Source organism: Corythoichthys intestinalis, chromosome 22, assembly GCF_030265065.1.
Source record: "Corythoichthys intestinalis isolate RoL2023-P3 chromosome 22, ASM3026506v1, whole genome shotgun sequence".
Taxonomy (NCBI): Eukaryota; Metazoa; Chordata; class Actinopteri; order Syngnathiformes; family Syngnathidae; genus Corythoichthys; species Corythoichthys intestinalis.
In genome coordinates this window covers 30,560,149-30,576,107 of record NC_080416.1, presented here as the reverse complement: position 1 = coordinate 30,576,107, position 15,959 = coordinate 30,560,149, and the positions used below count along the sequence as shown (strand labels likewise).

At 39.1% G+C, this 15,959-nt stretch overlaps 1 protein-coding gene across 1 annotated transcript in view; it reads right to left on the bottom strand.

Moving 5' to 3' along the window:
- The window catches only part of LOC130910663 (synaptotagmin-like protein 1), a 49,905-nt gene extending 42,532 nt beyond the window's left edge, over positions 1-7,373 (bottom strand). Inside the window, exon 1 of the mRNA XM_057828149.1 lies at positions 7,099-7,373. The gene's annotated coding sequence lies outside the window, so the exon portion shown is untranslated. The remainder of the gene's footprint in view (positions 1-7,098) is intronic.
- Positions 7,374-15,959: the final 8,586 nt, after the last annotated feature.

Below are 15,959 nucleotides of genomic sequence, written 5' to 3'. Positions count from 1 at the left end.
GCCACCGGTGTTGTGCCGAAAAATAGCCGCCCCGTCCCAGTATTTGACATAATACAAAACACGATGTTTCCTCACTGTCCAATGGTCCCACAGTAGTAGGGCTTGTTTTGGCCAATATCCACGTTGAATGGGAACCTTTTGAAACTTCAAAAAGGCGCACACGCCTCTCCCTCATACAGCAAGATTTTTCTGCAGCCGTTTGGCTGGCGTGATACGAAAAATAAACGTATTAATCCGCAAAATCAGCTGAATCCTTAGTCCTCATATACAACAGTACGGCTGTATAGTGAAGAGGACGCCTTCATCCGTACACGTCGCAGCGCCCTCCTCCTCAATGCAAGGCCGAAGCCGGAATTCACTCATTTTCATGGCGCGGGATTCAAAAAAACAAATAAATATAGCGATCGCTTCCACACACATCCAAGTAGTCCATATCATTCAGAAGCATAAAATTCCGTGTGTATTATGAAATAAACATGCTTTTTCGTGTCACATGCACTTTAAAATATTCTAAATAAAATTTTAAAATGCAGTCCTTTTAGTGAGACTAAACCCACAGCTCAACATTATTATTACCATCAAAACAAAAATAATCAAATTATTTTCCATAAAAAGCACATGTGGATGATTCGTATCATGTTTACATTATGCACAGTCTTTCTCAACACTGACAGTTGTCAGAGAGAAAAAAAACACGTTTTACCACCGCTAGACATACTAAACACGCTGGAGTTAACTCTCGTAGCTTGTGGGAAACGTTCATGACAGTGTTTATTAACCTTTAATTTTGTATAAATGCGAAATCGTACTGGATGTATTGCCTCCTCGGCAGTCACCCTCCACAAACATGTTTTACATGTCGGTTGGCCCTCCTCTAAGTAACAGCCATCTATTACGTTTCTGTAACTGAAGTATTCCCATATGAGCGATTTCCTTTTCTTCAATGCGGGAAAAAGTTCAGGAGTTTCACCTCTTCCAGCCATCGTGTAGCACAGCTGACTCACTCAACCTGAGCAATAAACGGTGGGGGAGGGTTGAGCCTTACAGCTGCAAGCGAGGGATTTCTCCATATATTTTTGGGACTAAAAAAATAGCTAATACCTTAGGGACGGTATGACGGAAAATTTTTGCAGTTTTGAAACCTTGATATTTTCATACCACGTTATACCTTTCAACCGGTAATAGGCACATGTCTACTGGACCTTTTAGTTTTCAAATGTGTTCTTGTGTCATTGCGATATCTAGCTGCACTAATTTGCGTTACAATACACGGGTGCTATTATAATTTTATTTCCAATACAACAACTCCAACACACACTTTAGGTGAAATAGAACGCTGTCTTTGTAGTAGCCTAGTAGCAGTACGTCAACTATCCAGCATGTGAGTGCACTGCCATTGTGCACGTCTTGTATGTATAATTTTAAAATTATATTAGTTTGCCGGTAAAATATTGTCTATAAAAGTTGTAAAGCAATAAATACAACAAAACAATAAAAATGAATGAAATAAACAAAACATGATATTTTGATAATGGGTCCACAAAAAAAATTTCGAACAGATCATGTGACTAGCACCTTAGACGGTCATTTGCTTTGCTTAGCCAAGACCACCCGAGGACCAAAGAGGTAAGATGGATAGACGTAATTTTTTTCAAACCTAAGCTTTCAAAAGCGACAACAACTACTGAGCAAGAACCAAGGATTGAAACTGTGGACCGTGAAACGCCAGAGAGCACCACCAAAATGGTGAGCTTTAATTTGCCTAACTAAAGACGCTAATTGTACAACCGAGCCTCCACTGATGTCTTGCCAATGTAGTTACCCCTGTCAAAAATTGAATCCCCTGGCCTCGAGAGCGCACACACACATACATTAGTTATAAGTTATGTCGACTTAAACAATTGAAGACAGAAAAGAACCGCAGTGTTATATTTTGGACATCGACGTTTATTAAACTGGAGAAACTCCATACAGGACTTGGATAACAGTAATACCAGTTATAGGTCATCCTACGAGTAAAACAGTAAAACATGGCCTTTTTTTTTTTTTTTTTTTTTTTTTTTTTTTTTTTTTTTTAACATTCAGTACATATGTTACGTAATGTTACGTGATGGATGGGCCATGTTTTAAAACCTCGTAGATAACTACATCACCAAAACACGGAAATCAAGCAAATCGATGCAGCGCAGCGGCTCCGCCCAGGGGATACAATTTTTGACGGGGGCAACTACATGGACAACACCGGCGGGCGTACCATAGTCAGAGGATGACGATCCTGGCGAAAAGTATAGCTGTCCTAAACAGCCTGATTTAGAATTCCCCTCAAGAATGATGGGAAACATAAAAACGCTCATTTTCAACTTATTATTATAAATATTCTTGTAAGTTAATTTTATTGCTGACACTGCGTTTCGGGGTCATTAACACGTTGTGCCTCCTTGCCCAAAAGTCAAACTCCGCCTATGGGTACCCCCTAGGGCGTAGGTTTGGTCTCAACATTGATAGGGATGCTATAACAGCATAACCTGCATGTACACTTTTTGCTGGGGACGGGACATAAATAAGACTAAACAGATTGGGTTCATTTCTCAAAAATAGCTGGTTCCTACATAAAAATGAAAAAAAAAAAAATTTTTTTTATAGTGAGAAAGTCATTTTTCAAAATGGTTGCTTCATATAAAAGAAATTTGGAGTGGTTGTGCTTTTTTTGGGGGGGGTAAAATGTGCATGGGCTGCAAATAAAAAAATATATTTTTCAAATGCTGTAGAAAATAAATACATTTTAACAATGGATAAATGCACAAAATGCACAGTTACAAAACATACAGGAAAACACCTCTCTAAGCAGCTTTCTACTCGAGTTTTACAGGTTAGCAAGTTTAATGTTATGCTAACTCTGATGCAGGTCGGACTTTCAGTAGCAAAGTAGTGGCATGTTCCCCACCTCCACAACATTGACGTCTTTTTACATTATTTACAGTGGCTGCTGCTGGCCGAAAAAAAGAAGAAAAAAAACTAACATCCCTCCCCCTCAAAGGGGGCGGAGGAGGCGGCATATTGACATGTATTTCTGTCGGGATTGTGTGAATGAGGGGGTTCTAGTCATCAGCCAATAAAATGTGCGTTTGAGGGGGGAAAAAATGGACCGGCACTGTTGAAAATGGGTAAATGTAAGTCTGAACATAATTAAGGGTATTAAAACACTAAGGTGCATGTGAGATATCAATAGAACCGTTATGTGGCAAGATAACAAATATTAATAAAGTTAACAAAAAAATAAATCGCATTCATGAGCAATTATCGAAAATCGATCGAAAATTACGAACATTTCCGAAAGTATTCCGGAAACAGCCAAATGGGGCGGACACGTCATAACAAGGAAACGAAAGGTCGAGGCAGGTGCAATCGTTGTTTATCGACGAGAGGGTTGCGTTCGTGTTTTATCAAAAAATCGCTAAAATGGTTCAAACCTGTCATGCTATGTGGTCTACAAATAGCCATTTGTCGCAATTCAGTACCCATGAGTTCCCGGACGCGAGAAAAAGAGCTGGACTACGCAGACAATGAGTAAAGTTCGTCCCTGCTAAGAGGGCTAATTTTGCAGACCCAGCCCCCGGCACGGTTTTGTGTAGTGCACATTTTAAAACCTGAAAGCTGTTCGAACTATGGACAAATGAAATCAGGTTTTGCTAAGAAATTGCTGATGAAAGCAGCCACCATACACGCGCAGTCCCACGATATCAAGAAAGAGGACGACTGGCTCTGATGAGTCCACCCCAGGCTAACCAAAGGAGCGGAGCAGCCAAGCTCGAAATGGCCAGAGTGAGTACTCCTTTATGATAAAAACATATCACGCATTGGATATAGGACTGGACACATGTATAAATTATCGTTGGTAAAATATATAGCACAAATCCTCGAATCCTATTCATATTTGTGTCTGTTGGCAGAGCAAAAACCTATGATAGCACTATAAATGATAATTATTCTATACATTACATTATTTTGCGGTCACGGTGTATCAGCTTCACAAAAAGAAATGCAAAACAAACCATTCGGTGTTTCCCACACAATCTGTTGTTGCCGGTGTTTCATCAGTGTGATTGCTCACCTCAATGATCCTTTCATTAGGCTGCATTGGCTTTCGTTTGGGCTCAAATTGATAACCCAAAACACCAAAGAAAGGTTCATAACTCTCCTGGTCACCATTAGAAGAATGTTCGTTGCGTCGGATACGTCGCTGCAACTAGAAACAAAATTGTCCGCTATCATCGCCGCCATTCAGTACTAAGCACTGAGCCAGTTGTTTCCTCGTAGTGACGTCACGCACACAATATGCTAGATTTCCGGGATCTCGTGGGCGGGTCTTTTTAGCTTGACAATCGATCCAAATTTCTATCATTTTCTTGGTGTTGCGATGTGTGTAATTACACGAAGTGGCATGATATGAATCCAAAAGGCATGCGTTTATGGGTAAATGATGGAATATTAGCATTTCCCCAGGTGTTGTCATACCCTTTAAGTTAATGCACTTAATAATGTTAGGGTCAATTCTATCCTAACAACATATGTGAAGACAATCTAAATTACCTTTATAGCCAGGGGTGCACATCATTTTTTTGCCCAGGTTCTCAGAGGAGGACCTGGAGATGTGACTTGGTCCTCATTGAGCTTGAGAGCCGACCCGCCTGATGCGATAAATTTATGACAAGCTTTACTTAGAGCCAATTAACTTTAATTAATTATATTAACAATTAATGCTTGATTAACATCAAATGGCACAACAAAATTGCCATTACTTTGAAGTGAAATGTAAAGAAATAAAAAGCACCAATTCAAAATAAAGGGCATTATGCGGCTGCCACATTAACTCCAAGCCTTTTTAAAAGTGGGATGTCCTCCTCATAAGACCTCATTGAACGTGCATGTTTAGCTTTGTAAAATGCGAGCAAAAACACGTTTGTCAGTGCATGTCGTTGTTCATTACCTTTATTCCGCCACTTGTCCATAGGGCGAGTGGGGTCCTGTTTGACATCGATTGTTTGCTTTCCGTAATTTCCCGAATATAACGCGCACTTTTTTCCCCCAAAATCAACTTGTAAACTCATGGTGCGCATTATAAACGGGTACATGGATGGAGACAGAAATATACAGTATATGTATTACATATATATATATAAACCGATTTTTTTTCATTGACACGGCCACGTTGTGTTGAAGAAACGTATGCGGCGACCCGTTGCCGACCATTACGGTACGTGACGTCACCATTTTGTTTCGGTAATACTTCACACTAATCGGCCGAATGATTTCGTCTGTGTTAAATTCTGCTTTTTTCACTCTTTATAAAGCACAGAATTTAGTTTCTTGAACTCATTTGAGTCGACGTTTATTGCAGCTCCACAATTCGGAGCATAACAAATGTAAGGACACACACTTCCTGTGTCCGTCAACTATATCGGTCCCTCGGGAAACTCAAACCCAAATAACAATAGTTCAGTAGTTTTACCGTATCAATCCATGGAAGAAACATTTATTCATCATGAGGAAACGAGCAAGTTATACAGCAGCCTTTAAAAGAAAAGTCGCATCCGTTTTGTTTTCTCCTAGATTCTGGTAAGTTGGAGAAGTTGTCAAATCATATTATTACCGTAAATATTGTCAGTTTACGGTAATGTTTTGAACTACCAATGTGCTATGCTTGTGCTGTGTTTCACCAGTCAGTAAAATGACATCTCTGTATCTGTACACGAGCTCTGTTTTCTTGTATTCTTCTATTTATTGGTGCTAAAATTAGGGTGCGCGTTATAAACGGGTACAATAATTTTCCCCAAATTTTACAAGTAAATTTGGGGTGCGCATTATACACGGGTGCGCCTTATATTCGGGAAATTACGGTAATTGCCACATGCTCTCTGTTTTTTCCGTGGGTTTTCAAAGTTTGGATGGCTGAAATTCTTTGACCCTACATAAAATGCGCTGCTCTTATCGGCGACATTGGGATTCTCACGGCACATTTTGTACCGCATTTCCGTGCGAGCATCATTTGCTTCTTGCCAGCAAAAGTCCTTTTTTTCGGTAGCTCTGGTGACGTCTCTGTCGTCTGTCTGTCTTTTGACGGGGGTAGGGGAACACAGAAGTAATTACTCAGTGTGGCCTGCCTCTTCGACATTTTGAGAAGTTATTCTCTCGTGTCCTCCGCAAATACAGTGGTCAGCCATCGGTACGCAAAGCGTATGGAAGCCGTTGAGGGCCAGCGCGTTTGTCTACGTCCAGTACGCATGCGCGCATGCGGACCACTTATGTGCACCCCTGTTTATAGCTGAACTCATTGTATTTTGCAAATAAGGTTGCTTAAAAGTTGGTGGGAACAATTTGAGCATCCTGAAAAGTTGGTGGTGTTATGTCCCTATGCAAACCTACGCCCTTGGGTACCCCTCATTTGAAAGTGCTCATCTCAGCTGATGTGTTTACTTGCAAGGTCTACAACATTTCGACTGTTCCTCTGATTGTAATTTCCAAACAGGAAGTAAAGTGGCGATAACCGCACGATGACCATAATACCTCATCCTCAGACAGAGACACTTAAATGACCACGACCGTCTATTAGTTCATTGATTATTCATTGATCACTATGACTCAGCAGTTCTTCCCCATTGCATCATTCACCTGCTTTTCAGCGCAGTTGAGTTTTTTCCCCTTGTCTACTTCCTGCTAACATTCACTTTAAAAATTTACACGTAGTATAGCATTTGTGTGTGAGTTGCCTCGAGGCTGTTGAGGATGCAATTGGCGCATGCGCAGTGAAAGCAACTGAGTTGGTCCAACCGGAACTTAACTAACCTCAAATCAACCTGAGGCGACGCAAAACTAAAGCGCAAAAAAATTGACAAACTGACATTCTCAGCATATTTTAGCGTGTTTATTAACATGTTCGTGTGTTAAGTCGCCAGGACGTGCACGGAAACATCGTTTGTTTGGCGTGTTTACCGTCTCGGTGATTAGCACACGCGGGAGACAAAACACCTGTCACCATTTTAAAGTGACAGTGACACGTTAGCAAAGTAGCATAACAAAATGTAAAAAAGGAGAATTTACCTTTTAGCGGACCGTCTCCGTTGGCTCCATGTGAGAAAAGTTGGTCGCAAACTTGCACTGAGCTTTGTCATGGACTGTTTCTGTGTTATGTGTACGCACGTTGTGTCAACTCGGTGAACACGCCCAGCCTCTTGCTGTGGGTGTGTGTGCGTGTGAACTCCGAAAACACACTAACTCATAAATAAAGCTGACCATATGAATGACAACGACATTGTTTTTCTTCTTTTGTTAACACTTTTGGACAGGAGCCACGGTCACTGTGGTTCTTTGTGGGTCCATTCAAGCCTATTTGGTTGTGGTCCAAGCATTGAGACTGAAAAACTGCCACTCAGAGGCCTCGTTTGGGGATTCTTTTCAATCTGCTGCATGCTAGGAACTACTCAGGACATTCAGAACATGTAAAATTAAACTGGAATTTAAAATGTAAAACTGTGATCCAAGGGTGTAGGTTTGGTTTTAAAATTGGTAGGGACGCTATAACATCGTAACATGCATGTACACTTTTTGCTGGGTCGGGACATTAATAAGACCAAACAGATTGGGTACATTTCTCAAAAATGGCTGGTTCCTACATAAAATGAAAAAATGAGAAAAAGGAAATACAACTAAGTGACTGTACTTCATAGGAAGAAAGTCATTTTTTAAAATGCTTACTTCATATAAAGGAAATTTAGAGTGGTGGTGCGTTTGAAATTTTTTTTTGGGGGGGGGGGGGTTAAATGTGCATAGGCTGCAAATATATATATATTTTTTAATGATGTAGAAAATAAATACATTTTAATTAATGAATAAATGCACAAAATGCACAGTTGAATCAACATTAACAGTAGAAAACATACAGGAAGACACTTATCTAAGCAGCTTTCTACTCGAGTTTTACAGGTAAGCAAGTTCACACAGTTTAATGTTATGCTAACTCTGATGCTGGTTGGACTTTCAGTAGCAAAATTAGTGGTGTGTTCCCCACCGCTACAACATTGACATCTTTTTATATTACTTACAGTGGCTGCTGCTGGCCAGGAAAAAAAAAACTTATACTATCTCTCCTCTTCAAAGGGGGCGGAGGAGGCGGCATATTGACATGCATTTCTGTCGGGATTGCGTGAATGTGGGGGTTCTAGTCATCAGCCAATCAAATGTGCATTTGAGGGGGAAAAAATGGACCGGCACTACTAAATAGCAAGTGAAAAGGGGTAAATTTCAGTCTGAACATAATGAAAGTAATTCACTTAATAATGGTAGGGTCATTTCTATCCTAACAACACATGGGAAGACAATCTAAATTACCTTTATAGCTGAACTCATTTCTTAACGCAAATAAGGTTGCTTAAAAGTTGGTGGGGACAATTGGAGCGTCCTGGAAAGTTGGTAGTGTTATGTCCCTACCGTCGCTATGCAAACCTACGCCCTTGCAGTGATCCCTCGTTTTTCGCATTTAATGGACCCCCCACCCTATTAAAATCCAAAATCCACAAAGAAGAGGCAGTGTGTTCAAGTTTTTTATTCACATTCAACAGCATTGGAAAAAGATACAGAATATAATAATCATACCGTAATTTTCGGACTATAAGCTGCTACTTTTTTCCCTGAAGTGAGATAATCTGCCGGATGACACAAAATGACATATGTCATAAGCATTCATTAATGCTCATGGCAGTGTCAAGTCACAATTATGATGGTCTTATGACAGTCTTATGGCGCCACTGTCAAATATGTTACCAAAATACCATAACTTGCAATTAATGAAACAACTGGAACCTTAACTGAAGAAATAATTAGCACCGAACATGAATTTTGATTGATATTTACATCTGTAGCAATGCAATGCATGGTAGAAGTCATGTTGGACGACAGGTGTTGACAGCAGAGATTGACTGTCTCCCCCAAGGGAGCAGTGATGGCCAAATGAAGTTTCTTGAAGCAATAAAGCTTTGAAGCCAATTGGTTCAAAGCTTCATGCTGGTTCATTTGGTCTTATGTTTTGGTGTAAATATCCCATAATACAGTGAGGACAGCTGCAGCTAATAGTCCAGTGTGCCTTAATTGTTGATTCATTTGGGATGATAGGTAACACTTTATTTGACAGCGGTGTCAAAAGACAGCCATAATTATGACATGACACTATCATGGGCATTAATGAATGCTTGCGACGGTTGTCATTTAGTGTCATCTGGCAAATTATGTCACTAACTCCATTTATGTCCAACTGGGATCTTTTACACCCATTCAAAAGTGAGAAACTGTCAAATAAAGTGTTACCAAATACCATAACTAGCAATTAATGAAACAACTAAAACAGTAACTGAAGAAATAATTAGCATAAAACATGAATTTTGATTGTAATTTACATCTGTAGCGCTGCAATGCATGCTAGGAGGCATGTTGAAGGACAACAGATGGCAGCAGAGTTTGACTGTCTCCCCGAAGGGAGCAGTGATGGACAGATGAAGCTTTTTGAAGCAATGAAGCTTTGCAGCCAATTGGTTCAAAGCTTCGTGGGGTTTATTTGGTCTTAAGACAGTCTTATGATGCCGCTGTCAAATAAAGTGTTACCGGTTGATATCTTTGGTGTAAATATCCCATGATACAGTGAGGACAGCTGCGGCTTATAGTTCAGTGTGACTTATTAGTTTATTTATTTTGGATGATAGGTAACACTTAATTTGACAGCGGCGTCATAAGACCGCCATAATTATGGCATGACACTATCATGGGAATTAATAAATGCTTACGACTGTTGTCATTTAGTGTTATCTGGCAAATTATGTCACTAACTCCATTCATGTCAAACTGGGATCTTTTACATCCATTCAAAAGTGAAATGCTGTCAATATATTACCAAATACCATAACTAGCAATTGATGAAACAACTAGAACAGTAACCGAAGAAATAATTTGCACAAAACATGAATTTTGATAGTAATTTACATCTGTAACGCGCAATGCATGCTAGGAGGCATGTTGGACAACAGCAGTATTGACAGCAGATGGCAGCAGAGGTTGACTGTCCATCCCAAGGGAGCAGTGATGGCCAAATGAAGCTTCTTGAAGCAATGAAGCTTTGCAGTCAATTGGTTCAAAGCTTCGTGGGGTTTATTTGGTCTTATGACAGTCTTATGATGCCGCTGTCAAATAAAGTGTTACTGGTTAATATGTTTTGGTGTAAATGTCCCATCATACAGTGATGACAGCTGCGGCTTACAGTCCAGTGTGGCTTATTTGTTGATTTATTTGGGATGATAGTTAACACTTTATTTGACAGCGGCGTCATTTGACTGCCATAAGACCGTCATAATTATGACATGACACTATCATGGGCATTAATGAATGTTTACAATGGTTGTCATTTAGTGTCATCTGGCAAATTATGTCACTAACTTTATTTGTATCCAGCTGGGATCTTGCTGATGATCTGATCATTTGATTCAGGTGTGTTCAAGGAGGGAGACATGGAAAACAAGCTGGATAGGGGCTCTCGAGGACCGGACTTGGGCACCCCTGTTTTACATCTTTTCAAAAGTGAGATACTGTCAAATAAAGTGTTACCAAATACCATAACTAGCAATTAATGAAACAACTACAACAGTAACTGAAGAAATAATTGGCACAAAACATGAATTTTGATTGTAATTTACATCTGTAGCGCTGCAATGCATGCTATGAGGCATGTTGGAGGACAACAGGTGGCAGTGGAGGTTGACTGTCTCCCCCAAGAGAGCAGTGATGGACAAATGAAGCTTCTCAAAGCAATGACGCTTTGCAGCCAATTGGTTCAAAGCTTCTTGGGGTTTATTTGGTCGTATGACAGTTTTATGATTCCGCTGTCAAACAAAGTGTTAACGGTTAATATCTTTCGGTGTAAATATCCAATGATACAGTGAAGACAGCTGCAGTTTATAGTCCAGTGTGGCTTATTTGTTGATTTATTTGGGATGATAGACAACACTTTATTTGACAGTGGCGTCATAAGACTGCCATAATTATGACATGACACTATCATGGGCATTAATGAATGCTTGCGACGGTTGTCATTTAGTGTCATCTGGCAAATTATATCGCTAACTCCATTTACGTCTAACTGGGATATTTTACATCCATTCAAAAGTGAGATACTGTCAAATAAAGTGTTACCAAATACCAAAACTAGCAATTAATGAAACAACTAGAACAGTAACTGAAGAAATAATTAGCACAGAACATGAATTTTGATTGTACTTTACATCTATAGCGCTGCAATGCATGCTAGGAGGCGTTTTGGAGGACAACAGTGTGAACAGTAGGTTTCAGCAGAGGTTGACTGTTTCCCCTAAGGGAGCAGTGATGGCTAAATGAAGCTTCTTAAAGCAATGAAGCTTTTCAGCCAATTGGTTCAAAGCTTCTTGGGGTTCATTTGGTCTTATAACAGTCTTATGATGCGCTGTCAAATAAAGTGTTACCGGTTAATATCTTTTGGTGTAAATATTCCATGATACAGTGAGGACAGCTCCGGGTTATAGTCCAGTGATGCCTATCTATGAACAAATAAAATGCCGTTTTTGTGTCAAATTTGGCGGGTGGCGGCTTATAGATAGGTGCGCCTTACAGTCCGAAAATTATGCTAATAATAAATATATAATAATAATAATAATAATAATAAATAAGACTTATATATAGAGGTGGTTGTTCGTCTACTAGTGCCCTGCAACTGGCTGGCAACCGCTTCAGGATGTACCCCGCTTACTGCCCATAGTTGGCTAGGATTGGCTCCAGCACACCCATGACCCTCGTGAGGATAAGCGGGTCGGAAAATGGATGAATGAATACATAGAGATGGAAGACATGTTTTCCCCCTTATCCCCCCAAAGTACAATTAAACCAAAAACTCTTATATATATATATATATATATATATATATATATATATATATATATATATATGTATATATATATATGTATATATATATATATATATATATATATATATATATATATATATATATATATATATATATATATATATATATATATATTAGGGCTGCAGCTATCGAATATTTCAGTAATCGAGTAATCGACTGAAAATTTTATCGATTAATCGAGTAATCGGATAAAACAAATATATTTTTAGGTGAAGAGCAATTATAAATATACATGAGAAAACAAGACATTTCATCTCATTTTGAACCATTTTCAGTCAATCAATGTCTTTATTTTCGATGTATATTGTTGAAAACAGCCAACAATTGCATCTCAGATGTAACTAGAATTAAAAAAAAAAAAAAGACTAATTCACTGCTTTCACTCAAAAAACTTTAGATCTTATTACAAAAAATATATATATATATATATCTTACCTAAAAATGCCGTTACGCTTGATAACACACATCACTTAAAAGTTTGGATTTTTTCCCTCGTCTTTCAATTGAATTTCTCTTTGTGTCAAGCCATTTTTAAGTTCTAGTTAAGTTTTAAGTTAGTCTAAACTGCAAGTCCTGATAGGATTTTGAGTTTTTGCAGTGTTCAAAATAAATGTATGATACAGGCTGTATTGGAGCACATTAGCACCAGTGCTACTTGGTGTTTTATCCAGCAATGACTACTAAGCTAAAATTGATAGTTAGCATGATTAAGTTTTTATTTTACACCCTCATCACGCCACAATGCTATGTTATGTTAAAGCCTGTATGTAAGACACGTTAGCCAAGCATCGACAGTGGTCATAATTAATAGAAACCTAGCCCTCCGCAGGGCTAACGTTACTTCAGAACAGTAACGTTAATCTTATTTATTAGCGCTTAGCGCTCTTTATTAGCGCTTAGCGCTCTACTGCTTTAAGATGGCGGCTGTTTACTAAAGCTGCCCAGACGCGGCCGAGTCTGTCATTTAGCATCTAGTTCAACATACATGTGATCTCTATGAGACGCATGAGACACTACCTGCACCAACGTAGCATCGTGCGGGCTAGTATTTAGCAACGTCGGCGTCGTATGTGGCGGCTGTCGGCTGCAGTAAGTTTTTTTTTCCCCCCTTCTTCCTCTCCGCACGTGACAGCGCGTTGTCCCGCATTAAAAGTAGTCCGAGCAAAACGTGATCATTAGAGCTGTCAAAATAAATGATTACTCGAGGTGAATAAAATTACTTGGATCAGTTTTTAAACTCGAGTTACTCGAGTTGCTCGAGTACTCGTTTCAGCTCTAATATATATATACAGTGATACCTCAGCTCACGAACATAATTGGTTCCCAGAAAGTGTGTGTAAGGCGAAAAGTTCGTCTTCCGAACATTTATTTCCCATAAGAAACCATTAAAATGAGAATAATCCGTTCCCAGGTCCCCATAAAACATAATTTTCTACTAAATAAGCCTTAAAACTACACAAAAATATACCTTATTTTATGTATAATAAATGTGCTATTGTAGTATAATTAAAGAAATAAACTGTACTGTATAATAAAGTCGTTTTATTTACCTTTGTGATGGTAGTTGATGGCTTGATGGAATGGAGTGGGAGGAGGAGGGAGGGAGGGAGTTACTGTTTGGAAGGAGAGTGTTACCGGCAAAGTGCGCAGTTAGCGTAGACTCCACTGCTGTGCCCCCCACATGCTTTTGGTTGTTAATAAAAGTGCCCACAAAAAGCCTTCCGACGCATCTGGGTGTTTGTATGCACGCCGCCACCTTTCTGGAGAGGAAATCGGGCGAACCGAAGACAACCGACGACAACGAGCCAACGTGACTCGCCGGTCCACTTCTCACTACGGTGGGAAGCTGAAAGCACCGCCAATTACCAGTCGAGGGCGAATTGGTAACACGAGTCACCTTCCATAAGGACTGTAGGTAACTCTTTTTCGGTCCCATAATAGCAAAAGTACACTCAATATGGTCCAAAATCTCTATCAAACACAAACCACGTCCGCACTCAACGAAAGTGAGGGGACGAACTGGGACGCCGTGAGCGTGCGTCAGCTTCTCGTGGCGCTTTTCGACCGCGTGAATTGGTTCGTCCGCCGAAAACTAGTTCGTCAGCAGAGACTATATGCTCGCGAATTTAATGTTCTTGAGGCGAAAAGTTCGTGAGCTTAAGCGTTCGTGAGCCGAGGTATCACTGTATATATATATATATATATATATATATATATATATATATATATATATATATATATATATATATTTTCCCATTGGCAGTGTATCAAATACTTGTTCTCCCCACTGTATATGTACATTTTGATAAATTGTTTTTAAGCAATGGAAATGTAACCTCAGTAACCCTAACCCAGTTTACGTACGAGTTTTGTTCCTGCGCTGGCGATGTAACCCGGACATCCATGTAAATCGCCCTTCAAATATAATCATAATATAACCCTTGAAATACAATACCCTCAAAGCACCCTCTAAAAAAAACTATCCAAAAAGATATTTTATACATGATTGTACTGTCCCCGCCAAGACGTTGAAGCTAAGTCCTCGCTAGAGAGTGAGTTAAGCTCCGAAATGACGATGTCAAACATCCATCTGTTTTTTTTGTTTGTTTTTTTTTTTTTTTCAATTTCACAATTTTATTCACACACATTCATATTTACAAATTGTACATCATATAATATTGCTGAGCCAAGAATATGTGTGAGTCAGGTCTCCTTAAGAAGCTACTAAAAGCTTATAGTCAGGAGCCTGCGTACATCAAGGCAATCAAGACAAAAACTGATCAGATGAGCAGAAGGGTGAGTTGTCGTATTTTACAGTGTTCTCATTCAGAAACATACTAATGGACAATAACAAACTCCGTATACACACACACACCCACATACATACAGAAAAAAAAATTAAAAATAAAAAACAAATAATAATAATAAATGAAAAGAAATACTTCCCTAGAAAAGATTTATAACCTACGTATGTTGGAGTTGTTGTATTTACTGATCAGAATGCTTTTTAGCATCATTTTAAAGGTGGAGATGGATTTCAACACTTTTAGATTTTCGTCAAACTCATTCCAAATCTGAGGACCTCTAGTTGCAATGCTCAGGCTAGTGCTAACAAGTCTTCTCTTTTTTCCACTGATGAGGTCTTTGTTTCTGGTGTTATGAGTATGGATAGGAGTCCAGACTGGAATGAGCTCAGAGAGCTTGCTATTCATATTATTTACAATTTGGAACATTATACCTGCGTTATGAAATGTGTTCAACTCAGTGAGTCGAAGAAGGCGTAAACTATAAAACAAGGAGTTGGCGGGGGCATTAAAACTAGCCCAGGACATGGCCCGTACCATCTTCTTTTGCAGAGTTTCCAATTTCTTTAGGTGGCTGGGGAACGTGTTGCACCATATGATGTTACAGTAGTTGATATGGGGCTCAAATAAGGTTTTGTACAAAGTGAGAAGTGCGGTTAAAGGGAGATGGTGTCTTATTTTGAAGAATAGACCAACATATTTGGATAGTGTTGATATAAGATGTTCTATATGGCATTTGAATTTGAGAGACTTATCAATGAAGACCCCCAGGAACTGTGTGGAATCGACTTGTGATAAATTGTCGTTGTTTACTTTCAGACAAATCCTGTTTGTGTCAATGGCTTTTTTTATTTGATCTAAATACTATTTAATTGGTTTTGTTGATGTTGAGGGATAGTTTGTTGCATCTGAGCCAGCTATCTATTATAATTAACTCTGCGTTTTAAATGTGCTGTAGGTCTAATGGGTTTTTATGTGAAACAAACAAATTGGTGTCATCAGCAAACAAAATCATGTGTAGTATGTCAGAAGAATTAACAAGGTCATTAATGTAGATAAGAAAAAGCAGTGGGCCCAAAATTGAACCCTGGGGGACTCCATATTTTATTTCCTTTTTTTTGTGAAACATGATTTTTAATACCAACATATTGTTGTCGCCTGAA